A 7879-nucleotide genomic window follows, 5' to 3' on the forward strand; every position below is an offset into this window, starting at 1 on the left:
CTCCCAACTCCCTGCAACACTCCCGCTCCCAGCTTTAGCTCCCAAGAACCAGCCCGTGGCCATCACCACCCTGACCTCGTCCTCCTGCTCCATCCACAGCAGATGTGAGGGGGAAAGATGCTGCAGAAGTGAGGGGGGGAAGACGCGAGGGGGAAGCCCTGAGGGCGATGGGAGCACGTAACAACTCAGCATCCCCCAGGCAAAGCAGCAGCTGAGGAAATGATCCATTTTTCCTGCTTTTACTCCCAAAGCACCGCCCCCAAACAATGCTCAGCGCGACGTGAGGGGTTTTTTTTGGTGTAAATGCAAAGCGAGACCGGGGTGGAGGACTCAGCTGACAGACAGCCGACCTACGCAAGCGCCAGCGGATGGGCTCCAGCCAGCTCTCGGGCGAGATTATCACTATTTATTCAGCCACAAAACCACCCAATGCTGCACAATCCTGTCCCACTTTGGATGGCCACCACTGTCACAGGGGCTCCAGAAGCCTCATCTTTTATTTCAGATGCCAAGACAGTGAGATGCCGGGTCTTAATCCGGCACTTCTCAGCTAAAAAGAAAAAAAAAAAAAACCAAACAAAAAAAACCCCAACCCCGCAGCTGCGTTAATAACTAACGAGCCAGGAAATCGCCCCGGGGGAAGCCCAGCCTGGCGATGGGTTTTTATACAGAACAATAGAAAATCGAGAGTCTTTAAAGCGCCACGGAAATATTTGCCTGGCTGCAAGAAAAGCTCTGCGTGGAGAGAAGTTTAATTCGATCCTTACGGTCCGCCGGCAGTTTAATTTCATGCAGGTTGCAAGCACAAAGAGCCTGGTCAGGGGGGAGGCACGACACTGGGATGAATTTATTTTAGCTGGAAGCTGTCAGGTGGGAGGCTGTGCTCCCTCCCACCCTACTGCGATGGGTCATTTGGCTTCACCCATCATCTTACCTGCCAGGCTGCTCCTCCTGGCTTCAAACGGACCAACCGAAGAGACGAAACCTCCTGCCTTGCGGATTCCCGGGATGGGAAACTGCACGGAGCTCTTCTACTTTCCCCTAAATACTCTTCCAAGGCAGGCAGCTGGGAAACCCCCGGTTATTCGCAGGCAGAGAGAGGGAGGACGGCCCCGAGCCAGCCGAGGGCTGCGATCAGGAGGGTGGCTGCTCTCCCCCCTCGGCACTTTCAGTTTCTCTCTTGCAAACACACTCCCGGGGCGGTTTCCTCGTAAGGCGCTTTGCGAGTTTAAAGCTCTATTAGCAGCAAAGATTAATCCTCCACGGGGATAAACAAAAAAAACCAAAACAAAACAAAACAAAAAAAAAAAACAAAACCCACACAGGAGAAGTTATTCCTGCTTGCTTCTCACATTTATAGTCCCAGAGCTGGAGCAGAAAAAGCAACTGGTCAAAGGACTTCCCTGCCCCGGCTTCCCGCGGCCCGGCCCTCGCTCCTCCTCCTGCTCCTCGGTGGCTCGCCCTCTTTTTCCGAAGGCTGATCCAGTTTTAGCTCCAGCGTTGGAGCAACCCGAGACCTCGCAGCCTTCAGCTACGCCGAGGCAGCTGCTCACAGTTAATTTGGTCCGTGGGCTCTGGCACCCGGCTCCCGCTGCCCATCCACGCGTCGGCGTTGAGGTTTTTTGCTTCTCCCGGCAGGGTGAGGTTGTCCATCCTCCCCAAGCGTGTCTTCTCCTCTCCTTCCACCACTCATCCCTACTTTAGAGGCTTACAGCCACTCTGTCCTCACCCCTGATGCTACTGCTGGCATCCTTTCGAGGTGTTTTGGATGGCTGCTCTTTCCTCCCGTCAACATCCCTCTGGCACTGCCATCAGTTCATTAACAGGACAAGAGGAGCCCTTGACACATGGCTGGAACTGATTTTTTCTTTGAAGGAAAGTAGATTTGCCACACAGGTAGAAAAACACCACATTGGATGGTCCGTGTCATCACTCCAAGTAGGGAAAAACATCCGAAAATGATGCAGCTCCATCCCCAGCAGCATCCCGGGCTCCAACCGCCGAGTCCGATGGAGAAGACGTTGGAGCTTTCCCATTCCTCAACTTGGGAGGCAAATTGCCTCTGCCTGTCACTACGGTGAAACCACGGGGGGTTTGCACCCTCTCCCCGAGTGCGTTTTTGTTGGGATCACCTGCATTTCTCAACCCAGCAAGAGGTGCCACCGGGGCCAGGCGACAGCTCAGCTGCAGATAAGCCCCACGTCACATCACGGCTGATGTCATTTTAAAGATGTGAGTCAGTGTGGGGGTGCGGGCAGGACGGCCGCTCCCGACACAAAGTCTGAGTGGTTTCAGGGCAACGTCGCTACGAAGAGACAGGGGAGGGAAGTCTACGCAAGGCCGATGTTATCTTATGTCAACAACACTCAGCTTTATGATGCACGATCACAGGAAACAAAAATAAACAAAAGCAAACTCGGCAACACCAACCACAGCCAAGACCAAGACACCTGAAGATCAGAGGAAGGTTCAAACCCCAAAAACCACTCTCCAGGCTTTGACACCAATGGTTCCAAGGTGGCTGGTGACCACCAAAAGCATCTGCACCCCCCCAGCCCGGCCCACGGGAGGGGTTGTATGGTTTTACTGCACCTGGGCGAGACAGCAGGAGTTTGACTCGCTGGGAGAGGACCTTGTTTGGGTCGTGCCAAGCCTCGCCATCCCATGGCAGAAGCGTTTCAGGTGGTGGTGGTGGTAGCAGGAGGAGATGAACATGCCCAGCCGTGCCTCTCTCCACCTTTTCAGCATCCATGTGGTGTTTTATGGCTACGAGATAATCACTTGCAAGGTGTCTTCTGCCATATGGCCAACGTGAAGGCAACGGCCGGATCGTTGGGAGGGATGACCCAGGAGGGAACGTGTGGAGAGGTGGTCCATCAGCACAAAAGCCCTCCTAGCAAAGCCAGGTGTCCTTGTATCATCCCACACATCATTTAGTCCAGGAGATCAGCTGGAAATCAAGTCCTTCTTGGGTAAAACCTCCAGGCTCAGTTCAGTCTCACAGTCTGGAGATATCCCATGAGAAGCTCGCTGCTTCCTCACCACACAACCCTCAACCATCATCTACCTCTCCCCCAGGACATGGCCAGGACCACTTTCCAGCCAAGAACAGCAGGAGCAAGCAACAGTCATCATCCCATTCCCCATCAGGCACACAGGCTCTTCCTTATTTGAAGTTTGGAGAGATGCCACTAACACAGATGCATGTTGACCGAGGTGTCCTTCCCAGCTGGTCCATCACAGGTATCTCCAGACGAGCTCAGAAGCAAGCAGACCGCAGCTCAGGCTGTACAAGCAAGAGGCACCACCTTGGCTTACCCACTTCCACAGCTTGTCCCCCCAGATCTGAGACAGCCTCGGACTAACCACCACCACTGATCCAACGAGTAGACCTAGAGAGTCCAAACCCAGGAGGAGATGAGAAAGAAGGTTCTAGCCAGCAGGCCAGCCTTGACAGCCTTTTACCGAGCTGAGCAGTGACAAAATCAGCAAACCCGAGCTGAGCTGGTAGCCAGGTGGAGCTTTGGGAGGTTGTGGAGGGGATTTCCACCAACAGCAAGATCAGGAGACCCAGGAGGTCATCACCACCCTCACCTCCAGCAGCTCCACCACCCACCCAGAACCACAACCTCCATCTGCAAGTCAGCTCTACAGCACCATCCTTCCTGGCTGCTTTCAGCACACACTGCAAGGGTGGAAGGATTTCTTTTCCTTCTTTTTTTTTTTTTTTTTTTTTTTTAAATACCTCAATTAGCACATTTTGGGTTCTTTCCACCTTGCCCCTAAGCACTTCTTCTGTCAGGGGCTATATTCTTCCACCATCAGTTATTGGAGGCAAAGGCTTGTTATTTTTCCAGGCTGGGGGCCAAATTTGTATTTAATTTTTGCTCCAGATGGCACAGCACTCTAGATGCATCAGCTGGAGCATCTAACCTGTATGAATAAAGTAATAGAGCAAATAACCTGATTTACTCAGGGGTTGTTTGACACGCTCAAAGTAGCTCTGCTTACACCTGTCATAAAAAAGCAGCATTAATATGAATTGAGGCTACGGTCTCGCTATCAAACTGAACACCCACGGGAACTGAAACAACAATAGGAATCTAAATAATAATAAAAACAACTTGTATTTTGCTTTCTCACAAGTCAAGCATAAAATAAAGGTTTATCTGAGCCGTCAAGGCAGTCAGGTCTGAGCCTGGACCCGCATTTCCTTCACCTTCCTCCATCCTCTCCAGCCCCAAAGCTGCCGTTGGCAGCAGGTTGTGCAAACCGGGGTCAAACTTTTCCTCCTACAAACAAGCAGAAGGGTTGGTGAACCCAGATTTTAGTGTGTGGTGCTGAGAGCTTCTGGCCCTGCTCACCCGAAGAGATGCGAGGAGGACACAAGAGGACAACGACGAGATGCTCCAGTTACGCTTCTGGGTATTTCACCCCGTTTCTAGGAAGCTGCCACATCCCTCCAGCATAGCCTGCAGCTGGGATACGTTCCCAGCAAACTAAATAACCGAAAATAAGCCAGAAAAATAAATAAATAAATAACTAGAGATGCGAGTCGTCAGTTTATTTGTCTGGGCACACGAAACACCACACACAATCAGCTGAGCCCGCAAACGGCTGGAAACAAAGGGCCAGAGGAGGGGTTTTGTGCTTGTCTTTGCTCTGTTCAGAGCATCCTTGGGTTGTGAGAGCCCGTCCTGGCGGCAGCTGAGACAAAGGAACGCCAGGAGCTGTCGGCAGGAGCCGGCCGGGGAAAACCGGGGTGAGGAGGCACTCGCATCGCCCTTCCCGGGAGCCGCGGAGCCGGGTTCGCGTGTTGCCGAACACGTTATACATGGCAGGAAACTTGAGATCAAAGGAGAGAAGCGTGCCAGAGCAAGATGTCATCCAAACCTCCTGCCAAAGGTGCGCAAGGGAGGGGGGAAATAACCCCCAGACACACACGCTGGCGCATCCGATGGATCCGGCACCGCTCGTAGGTGCGCAAGGCGAGTGGACCCACGGAAACGCTCTCCTCCTCACGCCCAGACTAAAACAAAGACAGGCTAAACTAAACAAAAAAAAACCAACCCCAAACCCCAGGAGGTGCATTTTTACCCGTCGATTTTCAGTCCCACGGGACCCACGCGTGTCCCCTGCCAAAGCGGGCGAAGCGGCGGATGCTGGGAGGGCTCCGTACGTGCCTCTACGGCAGGAACAGCAGCCCTGTGTAACTCCAAACAGCAGCTCTTCCCATTTCTGGGTTGTTGGTTTTTTTTTTTTTTTAAGCTGAAGAAACCCGCAGCGTCCTGTCTCGGCCCCAGGAAAGCAAAGGGACGTGCCTGATCGCAGGCCAGCAGCTACCAGGAATGGGGGTGACCCGGGGACCCTGAGCCAAGCGTGGGGTGGGACCCCCAGGAGCTCTCCCTCGTAAAGGGGGTGCAGGTGGGATGGGTGCTGGGTGGGGACACGTCCCCTGTCCCTTTGCGCTGCCCCAGACCCCTCTTCTGTTACTGCTGGGTGATGCGGTCCCAGGCCATGGTAAAGCCTCCACTGCCCCCTTCTCTGGGCTGGCCCCTCTGCCCCACAAGTGGGGATCTTATGGGTCCCAAGCAGGGAACCTTATAGAGCTTATAGGGACCCCCACAGAGCTGCCAATCACCCCAAAGTCAGAGCCCGGTCACCCCGAGGAGGGCCTGCGGTGGGGGGTGCAGGGACAGGCCTTGCTCTGCAGGGCACAGCCGGGGGAAGCCCCGTTTCCCTGTGGAGGTCCCTGCCCCACCGGGGACTGTGGAGCCGAGAAGCGGGGCTGCCTGTCCCCCACGGGGGCTGCTGAGGAGGGGGAGCCCCTGCCCCAGGGGGGTGCTGGAGGAGGGGTCCTGCCTTATAGAGCAGTGCACAAGGAGGGGCCCTGCCCCACAGGGGTGCGAGAGGAGGGGCCCTGCCCCACGGAACGCTGCACAAGGGGAGACCCTGCCCCACGGAACGCTGCACAAGGGGAGACCCTGCCCCACGGAACGCTGCACAAGGGGAGACCCTGCCCCACGGAACGCTGCACAAGGGGAGACCCTGCCCCACGGAACGCTGCACAAGGGGGGACCCTGCCCCACGGAACGCTGCACAAGGGGGGACCCTGCCCCACGGAACGCTGCACAAGGGGGGACCCTGCCCCACGGAACGCTGCACAAGGGGAGACCCTGCCCCACGGAACGCTGCACAAGGGGAGACCCTGCCCCACGGAACGCTGCACAAGGGGAGACCCTGCCCCACGGAACGCTGCACAAGGGGGGACCCTGCCCCACAGAGCGGTGCACTAGGAGAGGCCCTATCCCACAGGGAGGGACCCTGCCCCACAGAACGGTGCACGGCAGAGGCCCTGCCCCACAGGGGTGCTGGAGGAGGGGTCCTGCCCCACAGGGAGGGTCCCTGCCCCACAGCACGGTGCACAAGGAAGGACTCTGCCCCACAGGGGTGCTGGAGGAGGGTCCCTGCCCCACAGCACGGTGCACAAGGAGGGGAGCCCCTGTCCCGCAGAGCAGCAGCGCGCAGGGAAGGGCCCGGCCCCCCAGCGCAAGGCAGAGGGGGGACCCTGCCCCACCGAGCGGTGCAGGGGGAGGGGGGTGCCCGGTCCTCCGGCCCCCCAGGGGGCCCCCGCCGCCCCGCGGCCGCCCCGCACTCACCCGCCGCTGTCCCGCCGAGGCTCGCGCCGCCCGCACTGCCCGGCGGCGGGGAGGGACCCGGATGGAGGCGGCCCCGCCCCGCCCCGCCCCGCCCCGCCCCGCCCCGCCCCGCCCCCGCCCGGCGCCGGGCACCGCCGCGCCGCTTCGCGGCCAGCACTGCGCATGCGCGAGCCCGCACCCTGGGGGCGGAGCGACGCGGTGACGTCACGGCGGTGTGACGTCACTGCGGGAGGGAACCCGGAGGGGGAGGCGCCATTAGCGGGTGGGAGAGGGGACGGGGGTGACGTGGGGACAGGGGGAGCTGCAGGGGGAACGGGGGTGGGGGGAGAGGGGGTGACAGTGGGGACAGGGAGATGGGGTGGGGACAGGAGGGGACACTAGGTACAGGAGGGGACAGTGGGGATAGAGAGATGGTGTGGGGACAGGAGGGGACAGTGGGGACAGGGTGGCACTGAGGACAGAGATAGTGTGGGGACAGGAGGCGACAGTGGGGACAGGGTGGCACTGGGGACAAGGAATGATGTAGTGGGGACAGGAGGGGACACTGGACAGGGAGATGGCGTTGGGACAGGAGGTGACTGTGGGGACGTGAGGTGACAGTGGGGACAGGGTGGAACCGAGGACAGGGGGATGATGTAGTGAGGACAGGAGGTGACACTGGGGACACTGTGGCACTGAGGACAGGGTGTGGGGACAGGAGGTGACTGTGGGGACAGGGTGGCACTGGGGACAGGAGGTGACAGTGGGGACAGAGTGGCACTGGGGACAAGGAATGCTGTAGTGGGGACAGGAGATGACACTGGACAGGGAGATGGCGTGATGACAGGAGGGGACTGTGGGGACTTGAGGTGACAGTGGGGAGAGGGTGGCACCGAGGACAGGGGGATGATGTAGTGGGACAGGAGGTGACACTGGGGACTCGGTGGCACTGGGGCCAGGGGATGAAGTAGTGGGGACAGGAAGTGACACTGGACAGGGAGATGGTATGAGGACAGGAGGTGACAGTGGGGACAGGGATGGGAGTGTCGGTGAAAATGGGGACAAGGCATGGCAGCGGGGACGGGATGACAGTGGTGACAAGGAGGGTGACGTGGGGGGTGGTGGCAGTGGGGACGGGGTGGCAGTGGGGCCAAGTGGTGTGGCACAGAGGGGACAGGAGGTGACACTGGTAGAGCCCTGTCCCGCTCCGATCCGCTCCGCCAGCATCTGCACCAGATCTG

The 7879-nt window shown here is 58.2% G+C and overlaps 1 protein-coding gene across 4 annotated transcripts in view; it reads right to left on the reverse strand.

The window, feature by feature from the left end:
* Window positions 1-6712, reverse strand: part of RNF24 (ring finger protein 24) — a 32427-nt gene extending 25715 nt beyond the window's left edge. The window contains exon 1 of one of the 4 annotated variants that reach the window (XM_074903706.1): window positions 6660-6712. The gene's annotated coding sequence lies outside the window, so the exon portion shown is untranslated. Of the gene's footprint in view, window positions 1-934; window positions 1376-6659 lie in introns of those variants that run through there. The other 3 variants (XM_074903703.1, XM_074903705.1, XM_074903702.1) reach the window with 3 other exon arrangements.
* Window positions 6713-7879: the final 1167 nt, after the last annotated feature.

Source organism: Athene noctua, chromosome 4 (assembly GCF_965140245.1).
Source record: "Athene noctua chromosome 4, bAthNoc1.hap1.1, whole genome shotgun sequence".
In the NCBI taxonomy this organism is placed as follows: Eukaryota; Metazoa; Chordata; class Aves; order Strigiformes; family Strigidae; genus Athene; species Athene noctua.